Genomic DNA, 19,750 nt, shown 5'->3' with positions numbered 1-19,750 from the left:
TATTAGAAGCTATCCAAAGAGGTTATCTGACTGATTCAGAACAAGTTAAGTATGTTTATAACCTGAGTATTTTTTAAAATGTCCTTGAATTAACTAGGGAAATTCTCTTATTTGCAAAATAGCTAAACTAGTGTAGATACTTTGACAAAAAGCACAAAGGCAATAACAACAGAAGCTGGTAATTTTAAGATAAAAATTTTTACCATATATATTTGAATTTTTAAAATGGTCCAGAATTCTACTCATCCCAAAGAATATCTTCATTATCCAACAACTCCATCTCTTATTTTGTGTTCCTTACAGAAGGACACATAGCTAGGGGATCCCTGAGTGGCTAAGCGTTTGAGCGCCTGCCTTTGGCCCAGGGCGTGATCCTGGGGTCCCGGGATCGAGTCCCACACTGGGCTCCCTGCAGGAAGCCTGCTTCTCCCTCTGCTTGTGTCTCTGCCTCTCTCTCTCTCTCTGTCTCTCATGAATAAATAAAATCTTTTAAAAAAAAAAAAAAAAAAGGACACACAGCTACCAAATGATACCACACTGCCTCAGTCCTTCAAGCCTTTGCTCTTGGTGCTGAGTAAATTTCTATTCATCTTTTATTTTTTTAAAGATTTTACTTATTTATTTATTTATGAGAGACACACAGAGAGAGAGAGAGAGAGAGAGAGACAGAGACACAGGCAGAGGGAGAAGCAGGCTCCATGAAGGAAGCCCGACATGGGACTCGATCCCGGGTCCCCAGGAACATGCCCTGGGCCAAAGGCAGGGGCTAAACCGCTGAGCCACCCAGGGATCCCCTCTATTCATCTTTTAAAATCCTCATGAAGTGACACTTCATCACAATCGGCTGCCTTGATCTCAAACTCGCAGGAACATTTAATCATACTTTCCTCTACAGGGCACTTCTTTATTCCATGCCCTTCTATTATTATATGAATCACACCACAGAGTTTAAATGAATTACGTATTTTCTCTTTTAAAAAATACACTAAATTACTTTTTAAATATGATTTAAAGTTTCAGTAGAACCACCACACCACACCTCAAGTAGGAGTAATTACAGCTTATTGGAGGATATGATTTAACAATACCTTGTAGATAAAGGACCATCAACTGGAAGTACATTTTTAATCTGTGATGAGATTCAAACTAGAATATGTTTAGGAAAAAAGCTCCTTGTATGAATGCACAATTAAGGATAACATAAAATTGGATATTTCCATAATATTTTATATGGGCTCTAGCATTTATTGTTGTACAGTTAATGAGTTAGTGAAAAAAGTGTATGCACTTTTCTTTCCTTAGACCTTACCCTTATTTCATACTAAAAAAAAAAAAAAATTGTAGGTTAACACCAAATGACTAGACTGAATAATTTTAATATTCCTCTACCACTAATTTTTCTTACTTTATATTAGCTTTTATAGGAAAAACATAAAACGCTTGCATTTTATTATTTGCATCTTTAAATAGAAGATATACCATTTAAAATCAACAGTTTTCATTATATACCTATTAACATAACCTTTAAAATTTGGTTAAGAAAGATTTCCTTTTTTCTGAGATTATCCATTCTCCCATCATTCTTACAAAAACAAAACAAAACAAAACAAACCACCAAACACCTCACCTTACTTAATTCAAGAAATTACATACAGGTAAAAGCAATCAATTTCTAAGACTCTCTTCTGGTTGGAGCAAGGGAGTTGGAGGACATTCAGACCAAGGCAATGGAGAGAAATTTTCCTAGGACATATCTTTCCTGAATACATCAAAGCCTCTCTAGGAGAAAGCTCTGTTGGTCTTTCCTCTTCCCCATTCTTTCTACCTGTAAAGGTGTAGTAGCCTTCACAACCACTAGTAGCAAAGGCAAGTGTTGAAGATGGCAGCACACCACTGGAGGAGTCTCGGGACTCCAGGTGGGCCTTTGATGGCATCCTGGAGCAGCATGACCAATCTGACTGGCTGCTCTGAACACAGGGTTACAGGATAAAACTAAACTTCTAGCTGTTGAAGTCACTGTTGGTTGGATCTTTTACTATTTGCCATCAAATGCATGGCTAACTCATATAATCTTATTTAGGAGGAAACACTGCAGATATAAATCAAGCTTTCTGATTTGAAGTTATTCTGCTTTAAAATTATTTCATTAGGATATGCTTTATAATAAAACATTAATTGTTCTTATTCATTCTGTTTTTAAAAACTGATTTATATAGTGCATATTTCTCTAGATATGCAGCTAGTCCCCAGTCCTTGCTTGTCACTAATGATGAGAAGTCACAATAATTAACCTTTTTTGTCAGTCATTATAGGCCAATATACTGTTTTACAGGTGATTGCTTATAAATGGAGTAAGCTATTGAAAGATACTTTAAAAAATATAGTATAACAGAATGAAATTAAAAAAGCCTAAGTCAATTATGAGTTAAATACACAGCTTCTGGGGATTCCTGGGTGGCTCAGTGGTTTAGCGCCTGTCTTCGGCCCAGGGCGTGACCCTGGAGACCCAGGATCGAGTCCCGCGTCAGGCTCCCTGCATGGAGCCTGCTTCTCCCTCTGCCTGGGTCTCTGCCTCTCTCTCTCTCTCTCTTTCTCTCTCTCTCTCTCTCTCTCTCTCTGTGTGTCTCTCATGAATAAATAAATAAAATCTTTAAAAAATACACAGCTGCTGATAAAATAAGATCTGAGAGATAGTCTGAATGTTGGATACTATATTCAGGTTCATGGACCAGTTCTAAAGGAACTTACATGACCATGGCTTAGCTAAAGGAAAGGCCCTTACTCTTGTTATTCCATGACATTTTGTAGCATTTAATTAAAGGACAGGTGAAATTCCTCTATGTCTGCTGGCAAAGATAATTTTAAAAACTAAGTTTTGCATGCAACCTTTCCTAGCATAAATAAATACAATTTTCAATTCATTCTAGTCATGCTAAACCTGCACTTGTCCATTAAAACCTGCTGGAACTGAGGAAGCCTTCACTTCTGGTACTTATCAATAAAACTGCTTTGTAATTTCAGATAAGAGCCCATCTTTGGTCAAAGTTTTAGAGAACTATTCTAATAAGATAGGTATATATTACATGCTAATTCATTATTATTCTCCAAAAATCTGTTTAACAACTCCCTATTATTTTTTAATATTTTATTTATTTATTCATGAGAGATACAGAGAGCTAGAGAGGCAGAGACACAGGCAGAGGGAGAAGCAGGCTCCATGCAGGTAACCTGATGCGGGACTCAATCCCGGGTCTCCAGGATCACGCCCTGGGCCGAATGCAGGTGCCAAACCGCTGAGCCACCCAGGCGTCCCATCACAACTCCCCATCATTAATGATTTTGATGACAATGATAATACTTATTAATTTTATTGGGTGATCCTTAAGTATTAGATCATATACTAAGGACATCCACTATAGTACCTTATTTTAATATAGTTTAATCCCAACCTCAAAAAAGATACAGAAATAATATCCACCTCCATTTTACATCTGAAGATACAAAGGAAAGAGAAATTAATCATGCCCCAAATCATGTAAATACATGGTATAGAGACTCTAAAACCAGACAATCTGATTCTGAAGTCTATACCTGTAATCAGTGTGTACACTTATTCTCTCAAATTCAGTAGCCCAACACCTGAAATATTTTAAAATCAGCAGGTTGAAATATCATGCAACACCTTCTCCTATAGCGCATCAACTCTGCAAACACTGTATCTTTTTACTAAGCATGACACATTTGTTCCAGTGGTTTCAGGAACCCACCATACAAATTCTCAGAAAGTGAGGCTATTAATAGAGAAGAGGTTACTGTGACATCACCAAAGTTTTGAAAATATATGATCTTTTTGAAATCCCCCTTCCAACCTGACATCAATAAAAAGTGGTCCAGAGAATTATATGGCTACTCCAACATCAGAGCAGAGTGTTTTAAAATACATAAAGATGAGCACATAGCATGTAGACAAAAGTAAACCATGAGACTATTTCTATAGAGAATAAACAATGTCAAGGGTGTCAGTGGTTCTACTGGCTATAACTACACTGTCATGAAAAAAATGAGGCCACAATGAATAACCAAAATTGTATTTTTACTAAACATATATGCAAGGACACAAAATATTATTGAAATTTCGATACAGACAGAAGAGTTAAAGAAACATACCTGAACAATAATGGCATAAGTGAAATACTAATAAGTTGAAAATTACATGAAAAAATATTTATTTTCATTGATCAAAATCATTATATTTTACATATTATGGAATTTTATGATCTTGTAAAATATTAAGTTCCTTTTGCCTTAGCAAAAACCAGACAAGGAATATTATTTATATATAGTAAATAGAAGAATTTACTAAATATTATTGGATTTAGTAAACATAACATGGCCAGTTAGAAGCAGAACTGGCTTCTAACTCAGAGTTCTTTTTACCATAGTAGCAGGCCATGTAGGTGTAAGACTATTCTAAATGCTATTTTTAAAAGCTAATACCATGTATAACCTCTGCAGTCCAAAAGTTTTCAATGATAATCAATATAATCAAATTCCATAACCTCCGCAATTCTAGGAGTTTTCAATGTAATCAAATTCTCAATGTGAGAAACTACATAAAAGGACCTATAATATTCTCTACACACCAAAAGATACAGCTTTGAATATAGTTTATACCCTTTCCATAAATTAAGTTTCAGATTATTGGCAGATGTTTGTAGATAACAAATAGTTAATAAAAATGGAAAGTCAAGACTATTGTGGAGCTAGTTAAACAGTTTAACACAGAAAATTAAATACTTCTAAAGAAAAATATTGTAAACAGAACCATGAAAGTTCATGTCTTTAAATAGGTGGCATAGGGGTGGGGGTGAGTAAAAAATAGCAGACAGACACAATGAGTTTGAAGATGCATTCCTACACAGGGCTTAAATGCAATACATGGTCTGTACATCAGGTCTCTAAATTCTTCGAGTCTTTAAATAACTTCGAGAGGTAAGTGGAGAGGATACATATTATTACGACTTCCAAAATAAATGAAAACCTTCAAAGAAAAAAATATCTGGCCAAAACACCCAGATGTTTGTTTGGTTGATGAAGGATACAAGATATAAAAGGTAGAAATAAGAAGAAGAAAAGTCTCCAAGAGATAATTTTGGAGACAAAACAAACAAACAAAAAATATTCATTGTGTGACTAGTGAATGACAGGGCAGGAATGTGATCAAACTAGTAACAATTTGAAGAATTTTTTTTTTTGAAAAAAAAAAGGCTATAGAGGATATTATTACCAATGAAATTACATTTCTCAAAGGAGATTTTTAAATGTAAGAAAATTATTTTTGAAACATGGACCATTAAGCAGCAAAAGAATCTCCTATGGGAAACATTAAAAGCCCAGATGAGTCATTAAAAACTCTTCAGAGTCAGATAATACTTCTGCATTTCTCAGCTCTGTATTCATTTCTCAGCTCTGCATTACAATATATATGTAGGTTCAATTTTTTTTTACTTATATTTATAGAGAACGTAAGGTAAAACATTACATGGGTAATGTAATAGTAATACAGAATTTACTTTCACCCATTACCTCGGATTTTATTCTCTCAACCAGTTAAGATCCTTATTTTCCATTTTGAAACCATATTATTATAGGGGCATAGCAAATTTAAGACACAAAAACAAGCAACCCATTCCCATGACCCATAATTGTTGGCATTATTCCAGAAAATGAAAATGAGTCGGAGAAGGAGGCATTTTTCAACAGGTTATGCTCTCTTCTCACTTTTGCTTGCAGAGTAAAAGCCACTGCATGAGAAGGAAATGTATAACAACTTAGATCGACCTTGGCAACATGTCAAAAGAAAGTCTTTCAGCCCTTAGGAAAATGGACTTATCTCTACCTTTCCTGCCTCCTAGATCAAGTTGAATGCATTTGGTTTAAAAATAGTGCAGAATTTGTCGATATTTAGGACTTACTGAATTGTTTATCTTAAAACAACATAGATCAAAATAATAATAACATAATAGCAATAATAGCAACTCTTAGTTAACCTTAAGTGAGCTCATCAGAAGACATATATGTACACACACATTGACATTTTCGTGGTATCTCTTAATTGGATATTATCACTAATGGACTAATCTCCATTAGGATAAAATTTGTCATTTTATCTTCAAAGTGTCCATCTAATTTTAACATATATCAAATTTCTGAGAAATTTTCTTAGCAGAGTTGTAATATTTCTTAACTCTCTGAAAGACAAATGAGGCATGATTCAAAACCATCTAGAACTTCATGTTAAACTATAGAGTACAAATGCATAATTGGATGAATTCAAATATCTTCACAGATTTCTTCTAAAAAGTGTTTTTAATCCCACTTCTAATTTAAAACTATTTTTCATAAGAGTGTGTGGAGGATCTTTAAAAGATCACGTTAAAGACAAATTCATTTTAAGTATCTAAATATTTTTTAAAAGAATAAATTTGTGCAATGAATTTTGGTTAAAAAATAGTAACTTCGCCTATCTCATCTGACAGGCAAAATGTACCTATCATATTGATGTAAAGGTTTTTTTTTTTTTCAAAAGCTAAATGAAATGAGAAAGAGAACATTATATACAGTACTATTTACTTTATACGTTATAATCTGGAGATTTTAAGTACAAATCTCATTGTAGTTTTTGATTATCTACTCAAAAACCTGTACTACTTTCTTTTCCATCTGATAAATTGAAGTTCTGGCATTCTAGGCCACCCACAACCTTCTTTCAGTACCTTTTCTGGCCTTACCTTTTACCCAGACTTCCTACATCACACTCTTCAGTCCAAATATGAATGTAGAAGCTCTTCTGCTATGTAGTCCCTGCATCTTCACACTCCAAACCTGTACTCTTTATTCATAAGTATCTTCACCTTCATCCTCAGGCACGAAACTTCATCAAGGGCAACAGGGAAGTTTACATACTTCAAGTTTTCAGCAAACCTTCCTCAATAATCTAACCAAAATGGGTGCTTCTTCAAGCTCCCATTAGCAACAGACTGCCACCTCTCATTTGAATTACTGCTGCTGCACCCAACTGAGCCACCGACCGCTGGTTCTGCCCCCTTTACTACTTTCTCCATGGTCAGCCAGAGTGATTATTTTTCCTAAAACACAATCGTGATCATGTCACTTTCCTGCTTAAAAGCTATCTGTGGCTCCCAGTGACTCATAGCAAAAAAGTACTAACACATATATAACTTAAAAGTACTACATTTTCCAGCCTTTACTTTTCTAGTACCGTCATCTGAAACTTTTTCCCATTACCCCATATACATCCTGTCTTTAGCCATATGAATCTCATTCAGAACCTGAAACATAGGAAGTTTTCACTTTTCCTTATTGTATTTGTAAAAAAGGACTTGGCAATGCCATTCAAAACCAGACCGATTTATAAGGCATAAGTCTCCTAACTACCCTTCCCCTCTGCTCAGCTAGGCAAGTAGCTGATCTGATCTAAAACCTCAACCCTAGTAATAGAAAATCCTTGACATGTCTTAACAAATTATAGTCTCCATAATCATAAAGTATGTTAAATTAGAGAAGCCAGAAATGCATTTAAATAACTGAATCATTGTTAGTAATGAGAATGCCAGAATAAGAGGCAAAGCGCAAAAGCATATTCCAGACTGTTCCACCAACTGCTTCTGACAAGATAAGCAAGTTGTTTTACCTCACTGAATCATGCTTTCCATTTCCTTAAAATGGAAAGTTTTAACTAGATTATCACTAAGAAGCATTTTATCTTTATAATTCTATAATTCCAATTCTACAATTATAAGACAGTTGTTTCAAAAACCATGAATGTGTCTCTTTTCTTCTTCCTCTCAACTTTTTCTGGTTCTGATGATACTATGATTTCCTGTGTAAAGGAAGAAATATTGCTTCTTCAAAGCTAAAAGTAGCATATTAGATTTTACCAAGCATATCCAAACCAGGGAAGACATCATACCAGGCATATATAATTAAATGACCAATTCAAATAAGAAATGATATTTTAACTGGCATCTGTACTACTGGTCTAGTAGAACTAGGAACATAGGAGGGAACTCTATAAAGGTTAGGAACCTTCCCTTGGCACATTTTAGACAAAATTTAAAGAGCAAAATTCAGCTCGGCTAGACTGAATTTAAGCAATATTCAATAACTGAATTAAAAACAAAAGACCATCAGTATGCTGCACAGAATGGACATAAAAAGTTCTGAATCAAACTCTTTCCCTAGTTTTAGCGAGTTAGCCTAAAAAACTTAAGACATCTAAACCTTATAATAAAGGACTATTGTGAAGCATTACCAGTCCACAATTTACAGGCTATAACATACTAAAATCTTAGCTATGTGAAGAGAATAAGCCTTATACGTATAAGAAAGCCTGGCATTTCGTGTATAAAAATGAAAACGGAGAGTAATGAAGCATATTTGAAAAAAGGCCACTGGGAGAAATGTAGAGCAAAGCAAAACCAGGAAGAAACAGATAACACATGTTAAGACATTTTTGGAACCGATAACGCTAATCTGAATAAATACACATATACAAAGAGGCTACATCATTTTCTTTCTACATTCTCTAAGTAGTGCTGCCAAATATGGAAGGATTGGAGCCATTTCTGGGGAACTGCTGACTCAGGAGCATGAGTCAGAAAGTAAACCCTCAGCACAGAGAAAGTACTAAAAAAAAAAAAAAAAAAAAAAATTGTTGAGAGCTCATACACAGACATTCAGTTCATAAGGTCCAAACCTTCTCTAGTCATCAAAGGGCCATGCACTCCTCCTTTCCCAAACTTAGCCCCTCATATTATATGCATTTAGAAGAAAGTTGTCCTTCCAAGAAACCAAATTACACCTATATCTAAATGTTGAGGTGGGGCAGCCCGGGTGGCTCAGCCCAGGGCCTGATCCTAGAGACCCGGGATCGAGTCCTGCGTCGGGCTGCCTGCATGGAGCCTGCTTCTCCCTCTGCCTGTGTCTCTGCCTCTCCCTTTCTCTCTGTGTCTCTCATGAATAAATAAATAAAATCTTTTTAAAAATAATAAATTAATTAATTAATTAATTAATTAATTAAAAATAAATAAATAAATGTTGAGGTGTAGCACAGAGTTGGTACTGCATGTGACTATGATGGCTCTAAAAACTAATGGCAGGACATTTTCCATCTTAAATGACAAGAAATCTAAAATAAAAATAAATTTAAAATAAAATAAGGGCTTAAATTATATTAAAAATTAATTTAGAGACATACAAAAAATTGTTTGACAGTAATTTAAGGGAGACTAAGACGCTCTTTCTCCAAAAGCCTTTAAGATCTAATTATCTCTCTAAAATGGCCTAGACGTCACTCTTCTCTGAACTAGGCAGCAGCAATGGATCTGAGCTATTCGCAGGCTTATGAGTATATTTTTGGCAGAGGAGGTTCAGCAAGTACACCCCATACATAATCAACACAATTAAGGTCATTCTCCAAGGGTAAGTCTTCCTTGAAAAACAAAAACATTATCTTCCTCCTTTCTCCTCTGCCCCTTGACAGGCCCTTCTCAATTTTGTGATGGTACTCTGTTATCATCATTAATAAATATTAAAATACCATAGTTTATACAATAACTTTATATTATTTATAATCCCATTCAACATATGTTGAAGAGCAGCAACGACTTTCTACTTGAACATCAATTCTAAGCTCTCCTGAGCTGAATGGGCCAATGACCTTAGCTCTTTTTCAGACATGGCCCAAGCATAGGAATCACAAAGGAGTAACTAATCAAAACGCAGCAATGTCAAATTGGGTCTACGATCCTGATCTGTCAAAATAAACTCAGTCTATCTGAATCTCAAATCTTACTCACTTACTATATCACTTTTTATTAAAAAACATATTTACATTTTTATCTAATCTCTGTAGTCTCTACAAAATTTATCCCAGAAAACTCTTAAATAGCTTAGCTTTAATGACTAAGAGCCAGTGTTAGTCATAGTAAAAAATTGTGAAATTATTCTTTTTAACTTTACAGTAAGCATAATGATAGTCTCCTATGAAACAATAAATAACCATAGACAGTGTTCTGGTCTAATGTATGCGTTGCAGTTTCAGTGATCAGAATTCTCTCCATCAGTGAGTGGCACTAACATCCTTACTTGGCATTTATATTACATTTTCACACAATGTTCTACAATAACTATCACATTTTGTTCTTGCTTATGATGATGAACAGCAATGCATTTTAATTCATACTCATGATTTTCACTGTTTTTCTATCCATATTAATTTGCATTTAGCTACATTGATCAGCCCAGTATGAACTGACACAGAGCTTCATCTCTGAAGATTTCAGAAATCTCAAGAGCTATGTTCTCTTTCATTTTTACAACATATCAATGTGATAGATTAGGCCAAGATGTTGCAGTTGAGTAGTTAATTCAATAGATATACGTGGCTTTCCTAGTTACAGGATTGAGGCATTCTCAAACTGTAATATTCTTAATAAGAATCACCCAGTGCTTGTTAAAAATGCAAATTTCCTGAGCCACAAACACCAAACATTTTAACACTGTAAATCTAGGTAAAAACCCAGATGTCCATATTTTAAGAACTATACCATGGAATTTCAACACACGTAGTCCCCAAACTTCACACTGAAAAATATCTGAGAATGTGTTAGTTAACGTCTAAACTGTGAAGTTACTGGTCTTTGGACTATGCCACATCTTATCCCAAAACTGCTTTACCCAATTACAATTACCCTATGCATATATTTAACAATTAGTTATAGATAAAATTTCCTGGCTTATTTTATTCATATAAACCATAGGTCAGATTGTGACAAATTTGGTCTTACCTTCCCCAATCCACCTCACCCACTGTAACTAACTGACCCAGACCAACCTCCTGCATGGCAAATGAGAAACTTCTATCCTAAGATGCTAGAATTCTACTAATTAAATATCCTATAAAATATGCAGTGAAAATAATCAAGAAAATAACATATGTGAAAATAGTCTTTATAACTTTTTGGGGACTCCAGTGCTGACAAAGGTGAAGTAAGGAAAATGGTGGAATGATTCAATCATGAGTCTGAAGAGACCCAGTGCACTACTAATAAAGTAAACTTCTCAATTGAATTAAAGCAGGCATTTAGGAAGGCTTAGCTAAACATTCCTGACTACTAAGCAGGATGACCAAACATCCCGTTTTGTCCAGGACTCCTGATTTTAGCACTGAAAGCCCCAAGCCTCAGAAAGCTTTTAGCCATCCTAATTGGCCACTCTACTCATACTTCAATATTTAGGCATGAAATTCGTAAAGTACATTAAAAAATCCCTATAGTGGTCTATCAAAGAAAATTCTGATTAAGTAGGATTTTACTTAGGAATTGCTCATAAAAATTGAGGCCTTAAATTAAAAAAGAAATCATGGCACCCTAAGATCTGAGTTTTATTTTGATAGAACAAAATATTGAAAAGGAGTCTCTAAAAAAGGGAAAAAAAAGTCACAATTAAGAAACAATAAGTACTGGGACGCCTGGGTGGCTCAGCAGTTGAGCGTCTGCCTTCGGATCAGGGCGTGATCCCGGGATCCGGGATCGAGTCCTATTGGGATCCCTGCATGGAGCCTGCTTCTCCCTCTGCCTGTGTCTCTGCCTCTCTCTCTCTCTCTCTCTCTCTCTCTATCTATCTCTATCTCTGTCTCTCATGAATAAATAAATAAAACCTTTTAAAGAAAAAAGAAACAATAAGTACTTAACAAATATGTAATCATAGAAGTTACTAAGAAAAATGTCCATTGATATTTCCAATATATACAGATCCAAATGTCATGGACTTTTAGCTGATAAGGTAGAAAGTCTTCTGAAACACAAAAAATTACTTTCAAAGGTAAAAGCAATCTGGGCAGGAACAAGAAAATCAAAGAGTTAGACAGGCCGCCTGTGATTTAGGTCCTGGCTACAAGAGTTATGAGCTCAATGCTAACAATTTAGAATCTGCAATGAAGAAGGATTAATAAAATTTCCAATGGTCATAAGAGAGCTGCCTCATTTACAGTTATGACTAGAGAGGTTCTTGACTACTATTTTCTGATGAATCATTTAGGAGTAATGATTAATTACAATTAATAAAGTTAAATAGTATAAGATTAATTACAATTAATAAAGTTAGTGTAAGGGAAACTGAGGCACATCTCAATTACTCAGTGTTGAACTTCTGCTCTGTGACTTACTCATTAGAAAATTTCAAACTGTTTTTCACTAGTGAAGAGAAGAGTCAATGTCTTATTTGTGCTGTTTTTCTTTTTCTCCGTCTATCATTTTGTTTCTTTGGGTGCCTCAGCTTCTAAGTAGCCTGCACAACTTCAGTGGGAAGGATCCTGGGGCCCTTGTTCCCATTCCTGTTTAATCACAACTAACAGCTTTGAAACCAGAGGCCTTTTTCATTAGTTTCAACAGTCACATAGTTGCCTGAGCCAGACAATCTCACACAGGACCCAATTACCTCTGGTCTGGCCTACTGTAGCAGCCTAATAACTCGTCTGTCTCCGGTCTCAGTTCCATTCAATCCATCCTCCACCTGCAACCAGAGGGACCTTTCAATCATGCAAATATAATCATGGTATTTTACTGCTTAAAATCTTTCAAGGGATTCAGTGCCTGCAGAATTAGGTCCAAACTATGACTCACCGATAGGCTCATCTCCAGCCAGTTCCCCTCCACCTGTTCTATACCCTTACCATACCAAATTACTTGACTCAACAAAATGAAGTGTCACTTCCTGTCCCTGTGGCCAGAATGCCCGGCTCTCTTTACCCTCCTGATGACCTTCTGCTTCCCCTTCCTGTCTCAACTCATGCCACATCCTCTAGGGAGGGCCTTCTCAGACCTTTTTAGGAACAAATCCATCAGTGGTCACTGTTCTAGTCCCCTACACACATGCTTCACACACTCTGTTTGAGCACATTTGTTAATACTCAATGTCACTCAACTTCTTTCTCCCTGTGGATATGAGCTTCTTCATTAATCATTTATGTAGTACACTAATATAGATAATCAACAAATATGTATTAACTGATTTCCTTTTGGGACTTCGAAAGCCAGCTTTTAAAAAGAGAGGAACTCTATTAAAATCAGTTAAAAATAACAACAAACAGATCAGAAGTGTTTCCTGGAACCTATGAAATACCACTTAAAAATATCTATTTAAAAAGTCTTCTATCAGTCTTAGAAGCTTACAGTTTATCTGGAGATATATTAAAGCACATAAGTGATAATTGTGAAAAACTATATATATATATATATATATATATATATATATACACACACACGCACATAAAGAGAATTTTTTTAAAGATTTTGTTTATTTATTTAAAGATTTTATTTATTTATTCAGGAGAGACGAGGGCAGGGCATGGGGGGGGGTCGCGGCAGAGACACAAGCGGGCTCCATGCAGGGAGCCCCATGCGAGACTCGATCCCGGGACTCCAGGATCACGCCCTGGGCCAAAGGCGGGCGCTAAAGTGCGGAGCCACCCAGGGATCTGCCCAGAATTTTTTAAGTAGTAGACAGGCTACTGTATACTGGGGACATGGTTGTTCATAATAATGTGTTAGTTATGCAAGCAACTTCTACATAAAAAGAAATGCAGACAAACGAGCAATATTAACTGAGAATTCATTAAATAAAACTGATAGCCCATAGGTACAATAATTTCAATCTCACTAGTAATCAAAAAGAATAATGTTAGATTGGCAAAAAAAATTATAATATCCATTGTTGGCAAGGTTATGAGGAAATGGGTGCCTTCATATACAGTTGTAACTTGTTACCAACTTTCTGTAGAGCAATCTTAACATACGCATTAAAAACTAACAGATTTATATGCCTCTTTCTCCAAGAATTCCATCTCTAGGAATTTATAGAAAGTTGATGGTAAATAAATTAAAACTATGGACTACAAAATATTTACATTATTAAAAGGAAATGCCTAAAAATCCCAGACTATGAGACACCATAAATTAGCATACGATAAAGGCATTAAAACTAATGGTATAGAATTATAATTTGATGTGAAAGGTGCTGATGTTATACAATAAAGTTATAAAACAGTGCATGTAGCAAACTAACAGTTTATCTGAATGCAGACACCCAAAAGGTTAATGACCAATATGGTAAGAGCATAGTGGTTGAAATCAAGATTAGTTTATATTTTGCATATTTGTGTTTTTATTTGTTCTATAATGAGCATGTATTTAATGGCCCTTTCATAGTAAATACAGCTTTTTAAAGAGAATTATTAAAGAAAATATAGACTAAAGAAAAAACACATACAAGCAAGACAATAAATATGGCAGTGAAAATGGTATTATTGCAGACATGGGAGTCAGGGTGAGCATCAGTGTATGGACATTACAGCAAAGAAGAGCAGCCTAATTTTCTCAGGAATAAATATGTGCATTTTGATACAGCAGTCGTCAGGGATTTTTGAGCACAGATATATCATGGAAGTCATGTTGCAAGCAAATTTACTGGGCAATAATAGCGTGTAACCTGCATGTAAGAAGAGATCCTGAATCCACTCCTGAGACAGCTACTGTGAGGTAGAAGTATTATTAGATAGGCTTAAAGAAGAATTGAAAGACATCAGTAAGAGAGAGAGGGCAACCAAGTACCTTCCCGTTGGAGGCTTTACTAATCCCCATACCTGGAAGGCCCCTCCATTAAGCTCCACTTATATTACGGTGTTTGGTCTCAGCTGTCACCATTTCATTGCAGCCCACCCTGATTTCCCTATGCTCCCAATCCCTCTTGCCTTGCTTTATTTTTCCCACAGCACTGATCACTTTCATCATTTCAGATGAAACCCTTCATTTTGTTTTCTGTTTCCTACATAAGAATAAACGTCCCTATAAGGGCCAGAATTTTGTTTAACATGTCCCCTAGGATCAAAATAGTGCTCAGCCTATAATAGTTCTTCAACAGGAATTTGTGGAATGAACACTGGATGTAAAAAGGGGAAAAGGTGAAGAGTATGAGGTAAAACTGCAAACACTACTAGCTACACACCTTCCAAATGAGGATATAATTTGAATGTAAGATGATGGCTTGGTATCTGGACCAGGTGACTGAGTTCAAATGGTGGCACCCACGTAAGGGCAGTGTTCCAGAAATTAACCCCACGCACAAGAGCGAAGCTGGTGAGAGGCTTCCTAGCTGAAGAGAATTGGAACGGTGAACCTGTATTCTATGAATTTGTTTTTTAGAAAAAGAGCAATAAAAGGTGAGTGTCTAGATTTGAAAAGAAAGAAGGCAAGACAGAGGTTTACATTTATAGGAAAGAGGAGGAGGCAGTGATGCAGGACATAAGGAACAAACAGAAAGTAGAAGTCTCCGAATTCAGGGGAGAACCCTGAGTATGAAGGGGCAGATAATGGGTTTTGTATTTTTTTCAAAGACCTCGAAATGTCTGAGAGCAAATACAGTCAACGGGATTTTAGGCATCAGGTGTGTTAAGTATAGGAGCTTGAGTCACGGGTGGTAGGAAACAGAACTAGCTGTAAAGGAGATGGTTTTGGAGAAGAATAAGGACACTTTCCCCCATAGACACCCAGAAAGAGAAGATAATTATGAGAAAAGGATAAGGAGAGTAAAAAAAATGTATAAAAATTGAAGTGTCACATTCTTTTTGATAGAATAGGTGGAGATGATATGCCAAGGAAAGGATAGGACAGCTGGGACTGGGGACATGGAAAGAGAGAAAAGGTCTAAAATAGATCCCACGGGGAGAGAGCCTGGGAGTACAGAAAAGACAATTAAAAAGACTGCCAAATAGCAGCAGAGAGCAGATTGAAGTTTGAAAGCATCCAGTTCTAATGAGCCAAATCTGCAATGCTGTTTGCCTCTAGCAGCGCGCTCTCTCCTGGGAAAAGAAGCAAAGGGAGCAAGAGTCAGAGGTAACACGGGTTTAGGAGTTTGCCGGACCAGTAAAGAAGCAAAGGTTATTAACGAAGAGGCAAATCTTGGGCTCCTTGTTGGGAGTGAAAACCCAAAATCATCTGAAGCAAGGAAGGCAACAATACCTGAGTCTAATCACTGAGGAGTATTTCCAAGGAAGTAGGGAAAGTAATGATTGCTTAGCTCTGAGCTGAAAGCTAAAACTTTCAAGGAAATTCTCATTTCTCACCACCATCACCACCATCACTCCTGCTGAGACTACAAGAGTAGGAAGAAGCAAAAACTAAAAGAGACCAGAAGATTCGTAAGCGACTCCTGTGTGTGTGTGTGTGTGTGTGTGTGTGTGTGTGTGTGTGTGTGTGTTGGGGAAGGGGGGATGGATATGACCACTAATACAAAAAGAAGTGGTAACTATCTAAGGTTTTATGCATTTCTAAGACATTAGGGTCATTTGTTTTAAAATAAACCACAAGGCAACCCACTAGGGGGAAAAAGTATATTTCCTTTGTTATAGACAATTTGAGATTTTTACCATAAAAATACAGGCTTTGCTTTCTCATCAAATTCCAACATTTCCCATTGGTACATGACAGGCAGAGACGGCCCGTCCACCTCAATGACCTCTCACTCAACTCTCCACATTGTTTGCTCTGCTCCAACCACCTCTGCCTTCTTTTAGTTTCTGGAACAAATCAAGCGGACTCCCAATTTAGGACCCTTGCCCACCATGCTGTTCGCCCAGACAGGCCCAGGAGGGCCTTCTTGACAGTCAGGTCCCTGCTGAGTGTGGCACCTCAGAGAGAACTCCTCTGTCAGCCCACAGAGCTCCGAGATACTCTCTTTATTTCATCAACTGGTCTTGTAGTGGGTTTTATTACTGACACATTTTATCTGATAACATCTTGCTTATTTATTTTTCTTGTTTTGCCATGTGCCTTCTCCACTTAGAATATGGCCTCCATGAGGAAGGGACTCTGGCTGCCTTGGTCACCACCACACCATCGACATTCCAAAGAACTACCAAGCACACAGCATACATTCAATTATTTGTTTAATGATTGAATGAATGAAAACAACTTAGTATTTTAATGTTAAACACAATGGAAAGTTACACTGTGTACATGTTTACTCACAAAACTGCATACCAAAAAACTAAGAAGTAAAAATGGCAATACTGCTTTTTCAAAACATCCCAAAATATCATACCTGTCTTATCATAAGCAATGAATATTATGAGAAAAAAAAACTGGATTGTGAATGCAAGGAGAAAGGAGGAAACATCCCTGAAGATGAGCCTAAATATATCTCAGAAAAGATATAAATGATCAAATGGACATAACAATGTCTATGTTATTTTTGCCAGGCTCAGAGAGGTCTGGAAATATATACAGATTTTACAGAATTTGAACAGTGTGGGATTTAATTAGTTAGGGCACATACGCAGATAAAATGTCATATAAGTTTCCCTCAAAATAATTCTGTAAATTATGAGTAATGTCTCTGCTGTTTGTCTTTCTATATTAGATCTAGCAACAGGCTTAATTAAGAGGGTAAGAAGAAGGCGATTTTAATCTCTTCTCCATAAACAGCAATCTCAAAATAAGAAATTCAGGCTCTAGTCAAGTTTTCATACTTTCTATGGAAAGTATTTTCTGCTGGTTCATGGTTACCAAAAAAAAAAAAAAAAGTAGGGAGTAGGAAATGTTAAAATCTGGAGTCTTAATGAACAATTCTATATACAAAACTCTGAATGACCCTATGTAAGACAGTATTTATGAACCCAAATCCTCTGGCATCCGATAAAGATGTATCAGTTAAGTCCATTACACAGGTATATTTTCAAAACAACTCCCTTCAGTATTCTCTTAAGATGCCCATGTAGAAGCCAAAAATCAAATGGTTAATGAATAAGGAAACTTCAGACAAATCCAAATTGAGAGACTTTCTACACAATACCTGTCCTATAGGAGCATCAAGGTCAAGAACACAAAGTAAGGTTGAAGACTATTCTGTCTAGAGACGGAATAAAAAAATAAATAAAAAACAAGTAAACAAGTGAAGGGCATAATCCTTCAACTGATGTTGAATAGGGCTGGTGGGAGTGGCGGTGGAGGGTGGCTATGATGGAAACTACTAGGACAACAGATGAAATTTGAACATTGTGAGCTAAACGGTAGTATTCCATCATAGTTAAATTTCCTAATTTTTTTCTTAATTGCACTATGATTTTATAGAAAAACTTTCTCATTCTTAAGTAACACAAACTAGAGATAAATAGGAAAAATGAATGGATGAATGGATGGATGATGCATGAGATCAATCAATTGACTGACTGGCCTAGTGAAAAATTTTGAAAACTGTCAAGTGAAACAGAAACCTCACTGATGTTAGTGTTCAGAATAACAATAATTAGTAAACAGCTGTGTCAAAGACAAAACCATATGCAATAAGAAATAAATCAATAAAAATTGCAACATCTCCTATGTAAGCCCTAACAATATATTAAGTCAATAAACAACATGGATAAAAATTTAAGTTGAAATATACTTATTGAACTAAAAGCTCTTGTAATTGGTTTCATTATTAATAGATGTTATATTAGAAATATGCTATGACATCATGTCAATTTTAAGTCAAAAAAATAATTGGAAATAATATTTTAACCATAAAGTAGTCCACAGAAATCAAATTCCAGATATAGGTTGATGCTTTAAATCTTTAGTCACTATCCTTAAAAATCTTAATTTTTAAACTGAAGCACTAATGAAAAAATGATACAACAAGCAGCTTTGAGGTAGTTATTATATCATTCTTACTTTACAGAGAAGGAAAAGAAGCTTATAGAGAGATTAAGCATCTTGCCCAAAACTGAAACAGTGGTATGTGATAGATGTACAAAGATTACAAGGGCTTACCGTCTCCTACTCCTGGGACAAAACTCTATACCATGGTGGGAGATTTTTCTATCTATTTATTTATTTTTAGATTTTTCATTATGTAATATCTCCCACCTTCGTATAAAGTTTGAACACGTCCATGTTACCGCCAATGTTACTTTCAAAATTGCTATAGTTTATACATAATAATTAGCATTTTAGGATTGAAACGATATTGATAGAAAAAAAATGAGAACTAAAATATCTTTCCTTTACTTGCACAAAGCACAAAATTCAAGACACACATATATATGTATACATGCATTTGTTATATATGTGTGAGTGTGTGTGCGTGCACGCACGTGCACGAGAGTATAGATGTACTGATACTACATCAGTATCAATGATCTAGCAGGTTCCTAACCAAATGGGCAATACTCAGACCCCAAATAATATACTCTGATTTATTGTTTCTTTCCTTTGCAACCTTGCTCTCCCCACAGCCTTAGCAAATTGTGAATGTTTGGAACACACCAATGTTATAGTGCATCTTAAGGAATAACATACAGCACATAGCTATACCAAAGCAGGAAAAGAAGAAAAATCTCTTTTGAAAAATTTTTTGGTCAAGGTTCAGCTGAGGAAATCTACTGACCCACTTTGAAATTAAAATGCTGCTTTAGCACAGACACACACAGGGGATTTTCCACTGAGGTTGCACATAGCAGCATATCAAAGCTTTACCAATGACACCCCGAATCACCATCCCCAAGGCAAGAATATGCATGCTGAGTTTAGGCAGCTCACTAATTACCCTGAACTTATTTTAACCTTAAATCTTTAAAGAAAAATTATGATTATAGGAAATCCAAGTTTGCAATTAAACTAGAATATCATAA

At 35.8% G+C, this 19,750-nt stretch overlaps 1 protein-coding gene across 3 annotated transcripts in view; it reads right to left on the bottom strand.

Moving 5' to 3' along the window:
* Positions 1-19,750, bottom strand: part of KCNJ3 (potassium inwardly rectifying channel subfamily J member 3) — a 141,147-nt gene that overhangs the window by 110,177 nt on the left and 11,220 nt on the right. The window lies entirely within an intron of this gene.

Source organism: Canis lupus, chromosome 36 (assembly GCF_003254725.2).
Source record: "Canis lupus dingo isolate Sandy chromosome 36, ASM325472v2, whole genome shotgun sequence".
Lineage (NCBI taxonomy): Eukaryota > Metazoa > Chordata > Mammalia > Carnivora > Canidae > Canis > Canis lupus.
This window is presented reverse-complemented; position numbering and strand designations above follow the sequence as displayed.